The sequence below is a fragment of the Oryctolagus cuniculus genome, chromosome 8 (assembly GCF_051225735.1).
Source record: "Oryctolagus cuniculus isolate XC-2025 breed Fujian yellow rabbit chromosome 8, ASM5122573v1, whole genome shotgun sequence".
Lineage (NCBI taxonomy): Eukaryota > Metazoa > Chordata > Mammalia > Lagomorpha > Leporidae > Oryctolagus > Oryctolagus cuniculus.
Window position 1 is genome coordinate 143,317,343 of NC_142874.1, and position 18,830 is coordinate 143,336,172.

The 18,830-nt window shown below is 40.9% G+C and overlaps 1 long non-coding RNA gene across 15 annotated transcripts in view; it reads left to right on the forward strand.

The window, feature by feature from the left end:
- The window catches only part of LOC127487367 (uncharacterized), a 412,078-nt gene that overhangs the window by 96,354 nt on the left and 296,894 nt on the right, over positions 1-18,830 (forward strand). For 10 of the 15 annotated variants that reach the window (XR_016212236.1, XR_016212225.1, XR_016212221.1 and 7 more), the window contains one exon: positions 11,097-11,176. This is a non-coding gene — a long non-coding RNA (uncharacterized LOC127487367). Of the gene's footprint in view, positions 1-10,870; positions 10,943-11,096; positions 11,177-11,310; positions 11,579-18,830 lie in introns of those variants that run through there. The other 5 variants (XR_016212239.1, XR_016212234.1, XR_016212241.1 and 2 more) reach the window with 3 other exon arrangements.

The following is an 18,830-nucleotide window of genomic DNA, read 5'->3' on the forward strand; positions in this document are numbered from 1 at the left end:
CCAGAATTCCTAAGACCCTTATGTTGGGTTGTTTGGTAATATCCCATAAATCTCTGACACTGTTTTTTAGTTTTCTAGTTTATTCTTTTTTTATTTGACAGAGTGAGACAGTGAGAGAGAGAGAGAGAGACAGAGAGAAAGTTCTTTCTTCCAATGGTTCACCCACCCAATGGCTGCAACGGCTGGAACTATGCCGATATGAAGCCAGGATCCAGGTGCTTCCTCCTGGTTTCCCATGTGGGTGCAGGGGCCCAAGCATTTGGGCTATCCTCCATCACCTTCCTGGGCCACAGCAGAGAGCTGGAAGAGGAGCAACCTGGACTAGAACCTGGTGCCCATATGGGATTCCAGAGCTGCAGGTGGAGGATTAACCAAGTGAGCCACGGCGCCGGCATCTTTTCATGGATTTTTAAAATGGAGGTATAAAAAATTTATTGAGGAATTCCAGGCAACATAAAAAGGAGGATGTGAGATTTTTTGTTCTACTTAACACTATTGGTTGAATTCTGTAATTAATACACAGTTATTCTTAAGTGTTGAAACATAACTGAAAAGTGATCCCTGTTATATATAAGAGTGGAAATAAGAGAGGGAAGAGATGTACAATTTGTGACATGCTCAATCGGACTTGCCCCAAATAAGAGAGTTAGAAATGTGCCAGGGGATTCCAATTCAATCCCATCAAGGTGGCATGTACCAATGCCATCCCACTAGTCCAAGTGATCAATTTCTGATCACAATAAATCATAGTGATAGGTCTAAGTGAAATGGATCACATAAACAAGTCTAGTGTCTGCTAAGCCTAACTAATAGAATAAAAAAGGGAGAGAACGATCCAATATGGGAAGCGGGATACACAGCAGACTCATAGAATGGCAGATGTCCTAAACAGAACTCTGGCCTCAGAATCAGCCCTTAAGGCATTTGGATCTGGCTGAAGAGCCCATGAGAGAACTTTAGGCATGGAAAACCAAGACACTCTTGTGGGGAGCAACTCGGACTATACAGTTACTGGAATTAAGACTTATTCTATGCATCTGCTCTCCCACAATATGGCGCTGGGAGAGGAGAAAACAGCTTCTACACAGCTGCCTCCAGTTCAGCCAATAAACTGTAGGACTTGCTCCTGATTGGAGGAGAGCAGCGTACTCGGCGTGTGGGCAGCCGAGTTGGGATTGGCAGAGGAGGACTATAAAGGAGGAGAGAGACGGCATGCACGAGGAACATCTAAGAGGAACATCTAAGGGGAACATCTAAGGGGAACACCTGTGCAGCCCCCCCCCCCCCGAGAGAGCCGGCCGGCGGTGTGCCGCTCCCCTGCGGAAGTGGGGAAAGTGGCCAGGGGGAACCTCCGTGGAAGGGACAGTAGCCAACCCGGGAAGAACCAGCAGCAAACCCGGGGAGGGCCGAGCAGACGAAAGAACAGCGCAGGGTCCTGTGTCGTTCCTCCACGAAGAGGGGGAGCGACATAATGGTGCCGTGACTCGGATATGAAGCCTAGGCAGGGTTTTGTGTCGTTCCTCCATGAAGAGGGGGAGCGACAACTCTGGCAAAAAAAAAAAAAAAAAAAAAACCTAAATGAAAGATCTTTGCAAGTGAGATCCCAATGGAAAGAACAGGTCATCAAAGGAGATACCTTTCTCTGAAGGAAGGAGAGAACTTCCACTTTGACTTATACCTTGTCTAAATATGATCAGAGTTGTTGAACTCAGGGGGCTTCCTAGCCTTGGAAACTCATGACAAGAGCCTAGGGTGATTACTGATGTCATAAACAAGAGTGTCAATTTGTTAAGTCAACAACAGGAGTCACTGTGCACTTACTCCTCTTGTAGGATCTCTGTCCTTAGTGTGCTGTACATTGTGATTTAATGCTATAACTAGTACTCAAACAGTATTTTTCACTTTGTGTTTCTGTGTGGGTGCAAACTGTTGAAATCTTTACTTAATATATACTAAATTGATCTTCTGTATATAAAGAGAATTGAAAATGAGTTTTGATGTGAATGGAAGGGGAGAGGGAACGGGAGAGGGGAGGGTTGAGGGTGGGAGGGAAGTTATGGGGTTGGGAAGCCATTGTAATCCATATTCTGTACTTTGGAAATTTATATTCATTAAATAAATGTTAAAAAATCAAAATCAAAAACAAAGCAAAAAAACTAAAAAACTTAGTTCAGAGATGGGCCAAGGACCTAAATAGACATTTTCAAAAAGAGGAAATCCAAATGGTCAAATGACATGTGAAAAAATGTTCAGGATCACTACCTGTCAGGGAAATGCAAAACAAAAGTACAGTGAGGTTTCATCTCAACCCAGTAAGAATGGTTTTCATACAGTAAGCAACAAAGAACCAATGCTATTGAGGATGTGGGGAAAAAGGTACCCTAATCCACTGTTGGTGGGAATGTAAACTGGTAAAGCCACTATGGCAGACAGTATGAAGATACCTCAAAAATCTGAATATATACCTACTATATGACCCAGTGATTCCACTTCTGGGAATTTACCCAAGGGAATTGAAATCAGTAAACAAAAGAGCTATCTGCACCTCCATGTTTATTGCAACTCAATTCACAATAGCTAAGATATGGATTCAACCTAAATGCCCATCAACTGAAGACTATATAAAAATTATGGGATATGTATATTATGGAATACTATATAGTGGTAAAAAATGAAATCCTTTCATTTACAACACAGTGGATGAATCTGGAACACATTATACTTAGTGAATTTAGCCAGTCCCAAAGGAATAAATACCATATGTTCTCTCTGATCTGTGAGAACTATTAGAGTACCTACAACAAAATCTATAGACGTGAAATTGACACTTCGGGAAGGGATGTCTTGAGCTGCCCTTGTCTTGACTGTTGAGGAACAGTTGTGTTCTTTGTTCTTTTTTTTGTCTTTTTTTTCTTCATACTATTTGTTGAACTCTTAACATAGTTATTCATATGTGTATAAAGTCAATTGAAAATAGATCTCAGTAAAAAATAAGAGTGGGACTAGTAGAGGGGGGAGGAAGTTTGTGACTGTAAAGATATATAGTTCTGCATACATTCCCATGGACTTACATCTAAGGGTACAGTTTAAAACTTATCATGGAACTCAAAATCCCATTAATATATTGGTAAAAATGCCATCTTAATTTTAAAGTGATCATGTTAATTATTAAAGTGAACATACAGATAGGATTAACTGTTAAAGAGATCATATAAATAGGATCAAGTGCCTGGCAGTAATAATAGAATTATAAAGGAGAGAAGTCCAATATGGGAAGCAGTCCACACAGTGGACTCATAGAATATCAATTGCTTTAAGTAACACTCTGACCTCAGAAATCAGCCCTTAAGTCTTCCTTGTCTTGCTGAAAGGCCCTTGAGAGCATTTCAGGCAGGGAAAGCCAAAACACTGTCCAAAAAATTATCTATATGAAGGATCTCTGTGAGTGAGACCCCAGTGGAAAAAGTGGCCATAAAAGAAGGATGTATTTTTCTCTAAATGGAGGAGAGAATTTCCACTTTGCTTATGGCCTTGTCTAAATATTGATGGAGTCTATGAATTCAAAAGACTTTCATAGCCTAGGCAGCTCATTTCAAGAGCCTCTGGTGGTCACTCACTTCATACTTCACTGTTAATTGTTAACAACATGTGCACTAACTTCACATGCAGGGCCTCAATGAATTGTCTTGAGAGTTAACTGTAAAACAAATTCTCAAATAGTTTTTTTTTGTGTGTGTAATTGTTGAATGTGTACATAGTTAATTGAAAATGAATCTTAATGGAGAATGGGACTGGCAAGGGGAGAAGGTGGAGGTGGGGGTGGGAGTGTTGGTGGGAGGGCTGGTATGGTGGGAAGAATAACTATATTCCTAAAGTTGTTCTTATAGAATTGTATTCCTTAAAAATTAATTAAAAAGAAATAATGAGAAAAAGAAAACATGGTTAATGGGTTAAGGATATGGACTTGATCTAATTATGGCCCTTGAGATGTACATTAGGGGGGAAGTCTTCAGGTCACTGGGGATGTGTACTCAGACGATGGCTTTCTTGAGGGAGCTGATTATTTCTGAGTTGAGGTTCTGCCTGCCCAGCTTCTCTCTCTCTTCTTCCTGGCTTGCTATGTGATTGTTCGTCCAAGTCTGCTATGACCATCCTGTGTCAGACACTGAACTCTGGAGTCACCCAGTGCTGAATTGTAATCTCCAAACCATACATTGAAATAAACCTTTGATTTCCCAAGAAGCTCCTCTCAGGTATTTTAAGTAATGCAAATTAAACTAATACAGAGGGCTTATATCTGCTCTGGACAACAGGAAAAACAGAAAAAAATATATAATAGAAATTATCCTTCAAGGAAGTTCTCCTATCGTGTTAGTTTTCTGAGAGTTTTTAATTATTGGTTGATTTAAACATTTGTCAGTACTTTTCCCACATTCACTAAGATAATAATATTTTTAAAATATGATTAAACCTGTGGGCATGGTAAATTACATTAATTTTCAAATATTGAACCAATCTTTCATTCTTGGAATAAATATCACCTAGTTATAGTTTATTCTTTTTAACATATTGCTGGGTTTAATTTGCTGATATTTTGTTGAGAATATTTATGGTTATTATTATGTATAGTTCATAGTTCATTCTCTCTTGTAACATCTTTGTTTCATTTTAATGTCATAGTAAATCAAATCTCATATAATGAATTAGGAAATGTTTTCCATTTTCTGATCCAGGTGTGTTGAATTGTTATTTTTTATTAAGTGTTTGGAGGAATGTCAGTGAAGTCATCTAGGCATGGAATTTTCTTTATTATAATATTTTAACCTATGCATTTGTTTTCAAAACAGATGTAGGCTTTTTCAGATTATTTTTTTCCCAAGGCGCATTTGTAATAAACTTCTTTTTTTAAAAGGCTCATTTTATTTATTGGAAAAGCAGCATTGGGGAGGGGGGAGAAACACACAGATGCACATACGTTTACACGCACACAAACACACACACACACAGATTTTGTATCTGCTGGTTCACTCCACAAATGGCCATGATGGCCATGGCTGGACCAGACCAAAGCTAGGAGCCAGGAGCTTCCTCTGGGTCTCCCAGATGGTTTCAGGGGCCCAAGACTTGGGCCACTGACACTGCCGCTTTCCCAGGATCATGAGCAGAGAGCTGGATCAGAAGTGGAGTAACTGGGACCCAAACCAGTGCCCATGTGGGATACTGGTATCTCAGCCAGCAGCTTTACTGTCTAAGCTACAATGTTGGCCTCAGGTTATTTCTTTCTGAGAGAACTTTGGTAGTTTATAGATATAAACAGATGTCAAAGAATTTTCCCATTTCATGTGTGTTTCCAAATTTATTGGTACAGTATTATCCATAAAATTCCCTTATTTTCCTTTTAATGTTTGTAGAATCTGCAGTGTCTCTTAATTGCTGATATTGGTAATTTATAATCTTTCTCCCTCTCTCTCCTGTCAATTTGACTACAGGTTTATTAGTTTTATTTTTAAATGTAATTTATTTTCATTTTTATTTGAAAAGGGAGGGATGGGTAAGGTATCTTCATTGCTGTTTACTCCCCAAATGCTCCCATTCCCAGGGCTGTGCCAGGCCAAGTCCAGGATGCCAGAACTCAGTCTGAGGCTCCCTCGTGGGAGGCAGGTAGTCCAGTACTTGAGTGATCACCTGATCACCTGCTGCCTCCTGGCATGCCCATCAGCAGGAGTATGAACTCTGGAAGTGGAGCCGTGACTCAGAGCTAAGCACTCCAGTGTGGGATGTGAGTGTCTCAACCAGCATCTTAATCACTCTGCCAAATACATGCCCAAGGAACTGGTTTCAAACATTATATTTGCAGATCACAATTCCACTAATCAGACATTATTAGCTGAAAGATGATGTTAAAAGACATTGATTTAGAAAGTTAACATCAAGTTTACTAGTTTTATTGAGGTTTTCGAACAATCAGCTCTCAGTTTCCTTCACTTTACTCTCTCTTGTTTTTCTATTTCATTGATACTTATTCTAATTGTTTCCTCTCTTTTTATTTATTTGGGTTTACTTTGCTCTTTTGTTGCCATTTTTCCCCCAAAGAAACCTTTTATTTAAGGGATACAAACTTCATGCATTTCGTAAGCACAAATTTAGGAATATAGTTAGTCATTCTTCCCACCATATTGCCCTCCCACCTCTCCTCTTCCTCCCTCTCCCATTCCCAGTCCTATTCTCCAGTAGGATCCATTTTCAATTAATTTATACACAGAAGACCAACTCTGCTCTCAGTGAAGAGTTCAACAATTTGCACACACACACATATGCACACAAAATCGTTCCTCAACAGTCGAGACAAGAGCCGTTCAAAGTCATTGCATCTCAAAGTTCATTTCACTTCTTCCGTTTTTTTTTGAAACTTAATTAACTTTAAAGAAGTACTCTAGAATGATACATCTTTTGTGAGCACTTAGACATAACTATAATTTATGAGACATAAGAATACCCTCCACTTAATACATTAAAAGAAAATAAGTCCTTGAGAATGAGTTTAATCATTAATTAAGGAGGTACCTACAAAAACAAGTGATGGAGTTGTACACTTAGGCATAACTAAAAATTATGAGACATAAAATATCCTACACTTTATACACTAAAATGAAATAAATCTTTGAGAACAAGTTTCACTGTTAACTCTCATAATACAGCTCTTTGAGGACAGAGGTCCTACATGGGGAGTTAGTGCACAGCGGCTCCTGTTGTTAATTTAACAACACTCTTATGTATGACGTCAGTGACCACTCGAGGCTCTTGACATAGGCTGCCTAGGATATAAAAGCCTTTTGAATCCACTAACTCCGTCAATATTTAGATAAGTCCATAAGCAAAGTGGAAGTTTTCTCCTTCAGAGAAAAGTACCTCCTTTGATGACTACTTTTTTTCACTAGGGTCTCATCCACAGAGGTCCTACATGTGGGACATTTTTTTTGCCACAGTGTCTTGGCTTTCCATGCCTGAAATGCTCTCATGGGCTATTCAGCTAGACCAGAATGCATTAAGAGCTGACTTTGAGGTCAGAGTTGTTGCTATTTTCTTAAGGGATAAGTATAGATAATTTGAGACCTTTCTTCTTTTGTTACATTAGCATTTAATTCTATAAATTTCCTTCTAATCACTCACTTTGTTATGTCCCACACATTTGATATGGTGTATTTTATTTTTAATTAATTGGAAACATCTTTTAGCTTTTTTGTGATCTCTTTTTACCTAGGGTTATTCAGAAGACAGTTGCTTACTTTTGAAATATCTGGAGTATTTGGGAATGTTCCATGTATCTTTGTGTTATTTACTTAGAAATTCTGGTATTTCTGGTGTCTGGCCCTTTCTGTCCTGCTTTACTAATTGTGAATGCTTGGTGACCTTATTGAGGGAACTGAGCTTTCCTGCACAGTGTGCATCTTCCTGTCGCTCACATGCTCCAGGTCTTATCTCAGGCAGTGCTGTTAAGGAGTAGGCAGACCGTATGAAGGAATCAGGTACAGCAGGTCTGGGCTCTGGTCAGCTCTTGCTCAACAAAATATGAACTTGTCTGACTACCTTAACAGAGTCTCAGTTTTCTATCTGAGAAGTGGGCATCATAATTCTTTTTTGATTATATCACAGGGTTTTTGTAAATACCAAATGAGGTAATTAGGCAGTCTTGATAACTAGTAAGCATGTAAATGGAAGATGTTACCGTTGTTGGGATACATTCCCAATGTGTAGAATTATTCATCATGTAGTCCTTCATTAGAATTGGGCTTCAGTGTTTAAACAGATCTTTATAAAGGTCTCACTTTAATGATAGGCGGACAAAAGTGAATGTTAAAATATAAAAATAGAAGATTAAAGATGATATTCACTTCATTAACTTGTAATAACCAAATTTATAACTAAGAGATATGTGATTATGTAGAATAGCTACCTGATTGAATGAGAAAATGGGTATAATTTTGTGGATATTTTAATTAATGAACAAGCTAAATATCATTTTGGAAATCTGTACTGAGTGAAAGGTGGGTCACTCGGCCTCAAAATGATATTTGGTTCTAAGTGTTTTCTGAGGTTTCTGAAGTCCATGTTCTTTTTTTTTTTTTTGATAGATAGAGTTAGATAGTGAGAGAGAGACAGAGAGAAAGGTCTTCCTTCTGTTGGTTCACTCCCCAAATGGCCGCCATGGCCGGTGCTGCACAGATCCAAAGCCAGGAGCCAGGTGCTTCTTCCTGGTCTCCCATGTGGCAGGGGCCCAAACACCTGGGCCATCCTCCACTGCCTTCCCGTGCCACAGCAGAGAGCTGGACTGGAAGAGGAGCAACTGGGACTAGAACCTGGTGCCCATATGGGATGCTGGCGCCAAAGTGGAGGATTAGTCAAGTGAGCCACGGCACCGGCCCCTGAAGTCCATGTTCTTAATTCAGCTAGTTCACCTGATATGTACAGAGGACTTACTCTGTATGTCTCCTGAGATCATCTTGCATGAGATTAGTCAGACTGAATTACATTTGATATCTCAGCTTTAAATAAAAGAGAAAGCCCCAAAGGGAAAAACCATGGAGCTCCTTGTCTGTGTACCTTGTCTACTGTCTGCAATTCAGTGGTTTTAGAGATAATTATAGCAAAATGGGAGTTGGAGAGGAGTCCCGCTGGAGGAATCCTTGGCTACCCTGTCTGCTTTCCTGTGATTTGAGAATAAGGTTTATGGTAGCAACCAAGAAAAGCTTTCAAGTCTTTTTTGTGTATTTGTTTTAAAAAACTGACCATAGTCTGCTCTCATGGGAATCCAGGTGCCTTCACTTTTTTATTCATTCAGCAAACTACTGGCAGTATTGTAGGCACTGCACCATTACTGAGAGATAAGCAGAGTCAAAGTTCATGCTCACTCATGAAAGACTCCTTCTGTATGGGCAGGAATTTGGTAGACAAGGGCACAAAGAAGATGATAGCATTCTGAGCTCTCTGAAGGTTGCAGATCAGGGTGTAGCCTGAGGGTGAGTCTAGCTGGAACCTGTTTCCCTGAGCAAGATTGGGCCATAGTGGAGCTTGTTGGTTCATACAATCTGTGGTTGTATTGCCAGAACGTAGGCAGAAGAGTAACAAACTGCAAATTCTAAAATATTTATCACCTAGATGTTCATAGTTAACAGAAAATATGTGCCAACCCCTAGTCTAGGGGATGTGGAAGAGGGGCCCAGGGAAACTTCTTGGGGTAGAAGTTGTGCTGAGGCTATTTAATGAGGTATGGTCAGGCCTGGGAGGGGCCTGGATTAGGGCCCAGAGCTGTGTGAGATTTGGCCAAGGCCACTGAGCAGAGCTCCTAAACATTGTTATACACAGGACCCCCTGGACAGGATGGTGGAATCCTTAGATATTTTCCCAGACGATTTATTTTTAAAAAGATTTATTTATTTGAGAGGCAGAGTTACGGGGTGGGGGAAGAGGGGGAGAGGGGAGAGGGTGAGTGAGAGTGTGAAGGTGAGGGAGAGGGAGAGAGTTCTTCCATCTGCTGGTTACTTCCCAAATGGCTGCAATGGCTGGAGCTGGGCTGGTCGGAAGCCAGGAGCTGGACACTTCTTCAGGGTCTCCCATATGAGGCATGGGCCCAAGTACTTGGGCTATCCTCTGCTAAAGCGCTTTCCCAGGTGTGTTAGCTGGCAGCTGGATCAGAAGTGGAGAGGCTAGGACTCCAAACAAAGCCCATATGGATGCTGGTGTTGCAGGCTGTGGCTTTACCTGCTGCACCACAATGCCAGCCTCAGAGAGTATTTTTGAGGGCATAAATTAAAAGATACATGGTGCGAAAGGAAATTGAATGCAATGGAAATGCTTTTATAATGAAAATATCATTTTTATGAAATTATAATTAATTGTATATAAACATAAAATTATATATAGTGATATAAATATACTTCACAAATATAATTATATTTTATGAAATGGTATGATAGCACAGTTATCAAAATATTATAAAATCTGTATTGTGAGCTTCTGTACTAACACAGTAAACAACATGATATAGAAGTCAGTCTCAAGACTACTGTAATTTGAATTTTATTTGTTTGTTTATTTGAAAGGCAGAGAAAGAGATTTTCCGTCTTGTGGTTCACTCCATAAGATGCTGGGATTGAGGCCGGGAGCCAGGAACTCATTCTGAATCTTGTACACGGGTGGCAGGAACTCAAGTACTTGAGCTGTCGCCTCTTGTCTCCCAGGTTGTATGTTTTTAGGAAGATGGAATTGAAAGTAGAGATGAGACTTAAACTCTGGCACTCTGATACAGGATAAAGGTGTCCAAGTGGCTTCTTAGACACTATACCATTCACACCCAAGTAGCTTTAATTTTAAATGGCACACAAGAATAAATATAGGGGCTGGCATTGTGGTGCAGTGGGTAAAGCTGCTGCCTACAGTGCGAGCATCCCATATGGGTGCTGGTTCTAGTCCTGGCTGCTCCACTTCCAATCCAGCTCTCTGCTGTGGCCTGGAAAAGCAGATGATGGCCCAAGTCCTGGGGCCCCTGCGCCCACGTGGGAGACCTGAGAGAAGCTCCTGGCTTCGGATCGGCTTATCTCTGGCTGTTGTGCCATTTGGGAGTGAACCAGTGGATGGAAGACCTCTCTCTCTCCCTGCCTCTCCTTCTCTCTCTGTATAACTCTGACTTCCAAATAAATAAATAAATAAATAAATAAATAAATCTTTAAAAAATAAATATAATTTCAAAACATCAGCAGAAACTGTAATTTGATGTCTGTCTGTGATTGCTATTAGCATGCAGGTTCTGGGTGCTGCTCAAACAGCTTTCTCTGCTGCCTGTATTCACAGCTGAAGGAGATGCTAGATTTTAAGCAGAGGCAGTAAAATCTAATGAAGATGAACTTTTCCTGTGTAAGCTCATGGGTGCCTGGCCTTTAAGCAGGTCTCTGATGGGTTCTGACTTGTATGTCAAATTGTTCTTTCTTGCTGCTCTGTGGAGAACCAAGGAGAAGCCAGAGTGAACCAGGAAGACCAGTGATGGTTGGTGATTTTCATTATATTGCTAATCTTGTTTTGTGTTGCTTTGCTCTTTTCAGAACTGAGGAAGTGAAGTTGAACCACAACGAACTTGAAATTCAATGTGTTAGAGTCACCATTCTTGACTGTGTCCTTAACAGTAAGTAATTTTCTTTTCGTCCTCCGTGTCACATTTAATTCATCTGGAAATTCAGAGGCTTGAATTAGACAGGCTTAGATGTTCATACAAACTTCAGTATTCTGATTCTGTTTTGTATTTTGTTTAAATCACAGATTGCCATCAATAACTATTTTACTCAAACAGATAGAATGGAGTAGAATGAACTGTTCAGATCATATTAATGACTATGTGCTATTTGTCATTGCTTAAGGGATTAAGCCACAGTTAAGAAAAAAGAATGCTATCATTTTTAACTGACCAAAAGGACTAAATGGTAAAATGGAATTGTTCTTCCTCATTACAATATTCAGCTGGAATGAATCCCACATCTGTAGCCTTGTTTCCTTCTCTTGAATTTCTGTTTCTGGTCGCCACATTGCCATTACCTATGGAAATCAATATCTTTAACTGTTTCTAATATTTTCCATCTACAATTAAATGGTCTTGAGTTAATTCACATTTTCTGTGAAATGTAGATCTTCTATATATTTAGTCTAAATCCATGAACGTTAATAGTTTTGTTGCACTATCTGATCAAGGTCATTATTATTTTATGTGGCTGAATCTCATTTGTAGCTTGCAAAAAAGCATTTTTTTCACTTAAGATAAATTAAAGGTGTTTATGATATTGGTGATGTGAAGAGGGAAACAGTATTTGAAGATGCTTTTTCCAATATGCCTATGATATTCAGGCCAAAAGTTCTTAAGGGTTTACCATTACCAAACAATTATGATTCTCTCATTATTAAAATGCTCTCAGATTTCAATGAAATCAGAACAATCTGCATATGCACATATTGGCAAATTTCATTTGCTGTGTTTTAAAAACGTTAGTCCAAGGAAGATTCTGGTAATGGATGGATAATTTCTGCAGGTGTGGGACTGAACACCCCCAGACTGGTTGTGGGTCTGAGCACAGGAATCACTGGCAAGTGGAAACTCAGCAGTTTCCGGTGAAGATCCAGCTTGCTGAGAATTGATCCTTTCTGTCTTGCTTCTTGGCCCTGACCTTCTGTGTCTCCAGAGGGAGTCCGTGTTCTTTGGTTTCCTCTTCATTTTGTAATATTCAAAAGTCAAGACATAGGTCAGCTCTGACTGGGTTGAATTGACAGATTTTTGCCTTTAGCTTCCAGAGATATTGAGCAAGACCTGAAATGCCAGGAATGCTGGACTAGGTATCAGGAGACGGAGGTCATGGCTCTAGAGCTTTCATAATATTAGGATGAGACTGCCACTTTGAAAACATATCTATTATTAAAAAGGCAATATTCTCATTCTTTCTGCTTAGATTTTTCTTCCATTGTTATTAATAGAAAAAATAAACACCTAGAATATTCATAAAGTTGAAAAATACTGGTCTTTGAATCACTGTTTTGTAAGGTACTGAAAAATAAAAACACATTTTCTGAATATAGTTTGACAAATAATTATTTTTGAAGATTTAGTATTCCAAAGTTTACTCTGAAATAGGGTTGAATGTTTGAGTCAGTGTGTGCACACATATAAGTCATGTATAGCTGTATTGGTTCAATAGTTTTGCAAAACCTGAAACTCACATCTCTGTACATTTTTTGAAGTTGAGATGCATATATTCAGACAGTGGAAACCAGTGCAGTCAGTAAATATATACTACAGTCTGTAAGTTTTAGTTGGAAAGAAGTATTGCCTAGGAATGTACAAGGAATCCTTCGAAAAGTTAATGGAAAAATAGAATGAATGAAAAGATGTTTATTTTGGTGCAAAATTTTTAAAATCCATGCATGGACAGGGTCTTCAAAAAGTTCATGGAAAATGAATATTATGAAAAAAACTATGTCTGAATTTAAAAATGTGTTTACTCCAAATATGAACTTTTAATTCTACTTTCCCCATGAACTATTTGAAGCCCCTCCTACACCTCTTAGGAAAAGTGTTGTGAATTTTAACTCTTCTGTGGATTCCACCCTGAGAGGATAACCGAGAACGCAGGGCCTTTGCATCTGATCAGGACCCCGTCCTAGCAATAAAGCATCATGGAGGAAATGTGGCAGAGAATTCTTTATCGTTTCTCTCTTCTGACATCCTTACCTCGCACTCTTATTTCTGTAGCCACGCTGGCTTTGCCTAGTCCCTCCTCCCTACGTAGGTCCTTTCCACAGCCCATTGCCTCTATTTGGGACTTTCTGTCCTATTTCCAGCTTAACCCTTGCCCATCATTCACAGGTCAGCTCCAGCTCCTTCCGAAGAGAAGGCTTTGCTGACCTCCTTTAGTCAGATATTCATCTTATAGTTTCCCATAGCCCATGTAGCTGCCCTTTAGAAGTTTCTAGCAGTTTCTATTTCATATCACTTAGAGACATGGTTTTATGTTAGTTGGGTTACATTGAGAGGTGCACATGTAGAACCGTGCGGAACAGCTGGGGGATTGGACTTTTCATTGGCTGTGCTTGTATGTCTGCCTTTTGTGTCTCTGTCTTTGGGTGCCTTACCAAAGGGCTGAGGGCAAGGGGTGTCTCTATTATGTCTTTGCAATGAAGTGTGAACTCCAGATATATAACTTCTCCTAGTGTCTTTGATACTTGGGTAAATTTCAGCATTGTTGTCTCTATTACTTATTCCTAAGAGATGGAGGTTTCCCAGGCGACAGAGAGCTTTAACTCAAGACATTCCATTTATGGATATTCAAATTCTCTTTATTCTCTTTTTCCACAATCAGGAGAATCTGGAACACCTGTGATTGAGCTTCTCTCTTCCACATAATCAACTCAGCAGTACTAGCATGTTTCTGAGATCTTCCCAGATCTCATTTTCTTTTAGCCTGGCCTTGTGTCCTGCGTTTCACTAACCTTGGTGGGAAGGATGCATCTTTAAAAGTATGACTGGAAATATATCTCTGCTTCAAAGATAAGGTCTACAGAGGGCAGAGACAACATCTTTATTTTCTTTAAAAATTTTTATTTTCAGGGCTGGCACTGTGGATCAGTAGATTAATCCTCTGCCTGTGGTGCCGGCATCCTGTATGGGTGCCAGTTTGAGACCCGGCTGATCCTCTTCCAATTTAGCTCTCTGCTATGGCATGAGAAAGCAATGGAAGATGGACCAAGTGCTTTGGTCCCTGCACTTGCATGGGGGACCTGGAGGAATCTGCTGGCTTCATATTGGCTCAGCTCCAGTCTTTGTGGCCATTTGGGGACTGAGCCAACAAATGGAACACCTTTTTCTCTCTCTCTCTCCCTCTCCCTCTCACTGTCTGTAACTCTACTTCTCCAAAAAAATATTTTCACCTTATTTGAAAGGCAGAGAGAGAGAGAGAGAGAGAGAGAAAGAAGGAGCTTCCACCTGCAGGTTCATTCATGGCATGCCCACAATAGCCAGGGCTGAGACAGGCTGAAGCCAGGAAGCTGGAACTTAGTCCAGGTCTCCCACATGGGTGGCAAGGGACTCAAGTATTGAGCCATCATCTTCTGCCTCACAGGATGCACATCAGCAGGAAGCTGGAAGGGAAGTGGAGGAGCTGGGACTTGAATCAGGCACTCTGATGTGGGATGTGGGTATCCTAAGCAGCATATTAACAGCTGTGCCACATGCCTACTCCTGATGACACCTTTTCCATTTCCCCAGGGCCTAAACAGAGCCTTGTAGGACCTAAATATCTGTTTATGAATAAACACATGAATTAATGCATAACATCAAATATCAGATTTTTCTTGGCCAATACTTGTGTGAACACATCATAACAGGGCCAGTAGTACCACTAGATAAGTGATAAAATTGTGACAATGCCTTATACTGTGTTTGTTCAGTTTCTTGCATCACAAAGCACCTTCGTCTGTTGTCTCATTTCTCTTGGTCATTGTGTGAGGCTGATTCAGCAGCCATCACCAGCTCTGTTTGCAGAGGAGGGGACTCAGGTCCAAGTCACACAAAGCTGGAACTGAGTCAGGGCTTTGGATCTCTGAATGAGTGTCTCTTTGGCCTCAGGGTGGCCTTGGGTGGGATCTGAGAGCCTGCATGTCCCTAACAGGTTCAGGTATGGCATTCTGCTGCATCCCTTGACAAGGAGAGAGGACCTTGCAGAGTACAGGAGTGTCCCAGGGCTGCATCATAAAGAGCCTCAAACAGCATGGCTTGAAACAACAGCAACCTATTGCCTCTAGGTTCTGGAGTCTAAAAATCAAGGTGTGGGAAGGGCTGTTTCCCTCTGAGAACTGAGAGGGGAAAGTGTTGCACCTTTTCCCACGCTCCTGGGGTTGTGTTGTCCATTTGGGCATTCTTGGCCTGAAGAAGCACACCCTTGTCTCTGCTTTTGTTGTCACACTGTGCTCTCCCTGTTGGGTATCCTTGCCTGGTCTTCTTTATAAGGACACTAGTGAAGTTGGATATGGGGCCCACCCTACTCCAGCACAACTTCATTTAATTAATTCTATGAACAATAGCTTTGTTTTCAAATAAGGTTACATTCCGTGGTACTGGGTTCTAGGACCTTTTGGGACATAATTCAGTCCATGACATAGTTTGGTTGGATTTCGAGCCTAGCTTCTGGAGAACAAGCATCACAGTGTGCAGAGGGCAGACTCAGCTCATATTCCCTGGGGAGCCAGGCCTGGCAGCTGCTGATTTGGGTGAGCATCCTTCGGCTTTTGAAAGGAGGAATGAGAAGCAAGGTGCAGGAGAGTCGGCAGGACCTCTAGGCTGGCCAGGAAGGGAGTGGTGAGGTGCTGGATTGCATGCTGTTTTGCTGAAATGACATTGATTTTTTGATTTGACAGCACTAGAAACATACAGGTTAAGAGACAAAACACAAACAACAAAAGTGAGACCCACAGACACTCTGAGACCATCCATAATGTGAATTTCTTTCTTTTACTCACCTCTGTGGAATTTTGATTCTGTCTTTCTCTTTTTTGAATGTATTCCTGAACGCATGCATCTATAGTTTTCTGGAAGAATTATAGGTTTTGAACTATAATTTTGAACTGTGATGTATTTGTAACATAGAGTAATAAGTTACATCTGTAGATTATCTGTTTATTATATCAGTTATCCATTTTATTTTTAAACCAAGCAAAGTGGACGACATATTCTCTTTAGAAAGAGCAAAACAAACAAAAACCACAGAGAAAGTACACTGAACAATGAATGTATCTTTGATCTACTTTGGCACGTGAAATGGGCAGCCTACATCCACTCCAAAAAGTCACAACTGTAACCTTGCCTTAAAGAACTGTGTTTAAGCATTTAAGTGTCCTGAACACCTTTTTTTTTTTTTTAAATTCAAGTGAAGAGAGGATTACAGATTGGAGAATGTTCTGTGCTTAACAATTAAGTGAATTACTTGCTGGCTCATCTCTAACTTTAATTACTTTCTTTTCCTCAACTTTGCAATTAGCTGATGTTGCTACAAATTTTTTGTCACATACTTAATCTTTATATAGTGCTTTTGGCCAGAGTGCAGTTCAAGTCTGTGAACTACACTGATGTCTCTATCCATAGGAGAGGCTGTCTGGGTGGTAGTGTCTAGAGGTACACACTTACCTGTATTGGACAAGAGCAAGTGAGTTTTATTTTTGGTGCTCCCAGAATCTCCTGTACCTAGCAGGTGCACAGTGTCCTTGTGGCTGACCTTGGCTTTTACCTTTCTCTCTCACTTCTTTATATAGGATTTATTTTGCACCAGGAACTTGGTAAAACGTACATCTCTGAATCTTCTGCAGACATGCAAATATGATTCTGCCCAGTCAACAGATAATATAACAGAGTCTCAGAAAGGTTACATAATGTAGCTAAATAGGAAAGGGTCAGGATTCTATTCCTGATTGTCTTTTCTCCAAGCTATGTTCTCTGCTACTGCTTGTTCCCTCTCAATGCTGTACTGTCTGCACACTTCAGTGTTTGGTTGTTAGAGGATTGTTTGACATTGGGAGGAAGGAAGAGGTATGTGTTAGGTGCATACATGAGAAAGGGCCTGAGTTGGGAATTCATAAACTCCTCTGGAAGAAAAACGAAATTGTTTTGCAACCTGACTGTTGCAAGAGGATCCCCAACTTTTAAATTTAGGGAATTGGAGAGGGTGGACAAGGTTTGTTGAGCATGTGTCCACATTGGCTAAGGTGAATTTGGAAAGATGTTCTCATTTTAGGGGCTTGAATTGTTTCAGCTGCTGGAATGACAACCAGGTGTTCTGCAGACACTGGCATGTACAAACTTAGTGATGAATCAGAGCAAAATGTGTAGAATCAAGATTTATTTATACATAGGCAGTGGTTGAAGTCAAAATGGAACTATCTGAAACATGTCTTACCAAAATCTATAAATGCATTTCCCGACATATGGATGAGAACCCTGACACTCAGAATAACCAAGGAACTTGCTCAGATTCACCAAGAAAGTGTTTGGTTTCCCATTCCAAGGCCTTCTGTGGGCTTCTGTCCCTTTAACACAGGGGAGCAGCAGGCCCTAGCTGGAGGCTTACAGTAATATGGGAAGACAGATAGGATTAGATTTGTGCCCTGGAGACCAAGCACTCCCTGCCCCCTGTGTGCATCCACCTGTATCTACCCACCTGCCAATTAGACTAGGTAACCACTTCCCTTTTGGAAGTGGGTAAGAGGCTGGGGAGGGTGCTGGGCCTGCCCTTGCTCTCCCCTGTACCCCTTGGGCGGTGGCCACCTGGCCACTTCCCCCCTTTCCCTCTCAGCCATGCTGTTTGCCTGCTTGCTACTCTATTCGCTGCCACTCCTGTCGAGAGGTTTCTCCCCACAGATCTGGCCTGTGGACTCCCGCACGTAGGCCCTGATCTGCTCTTTGCCTGGTGTGGAACTCCTAGTTCATATTCCTGACCATCCTTCCCTTAATTAAAGCCATCTTGTTCCTGAGTATTTCTCTCACTCCCCCAAATTCTGTACCTTACCATGTTGTCTGTCTCATTTGAGCCAATAATTGGAATTCTTGTCTAAATAAATGGCAAGGACCCTTGAAATATTAATTTTAAAATATGCTCCTCAATAACAACAGGGCAGATGTCCACTTACTTGTCTGCTGTGAGCCCTGGATCAGTAAGACTCTCTGGTCCAGGTAGCATTATATAAAAACACCCTGAAGGGGAGGGTGTACCCTGATCTAGGATGAGTGCAGACTGTCTGTCTAAGGAGGCCTGTGCTAAGCATACCCAGTGGCTGGCAGTATTTTCCAGAGATATTTTTTTTTTTTTTTAAGATTTATTTATTTATTTGAAAGTCAGAGTTAGAGAGAGAGAGAGGGAGAGGTCTTCATCCGCTGGTTCACTCCCCAAATGGCTGTAACAGCCAGAGCTGTGCCAGGAGCCAGGAGCTTCCTCTGGGTCTCCCACGTGGATGCAGGGGCCCAAGGACTTGGGCCGTCCTCCATTTCCCTCCCAGGCCATAGCAGAGAGCTGGGTCGGAAGTGGAGCAGCCAGGACATGAACCGGCACCCATATGGGATGCTGGCACTGCAGGTGGCAACTTTACCCTCTATGCCACAGTGCCAGCCCTGAGATATTTTCAAAACCAAGGAAAGTATCAAGACCAATAGAGGGAGGAGTGAACACATACACAACCCTGGCTGTCAGTTCACTTTTTGCCACGTTTTCTTTACATCTATAATTTCTGCTAAATAGTAAATTAGAAACACCAAG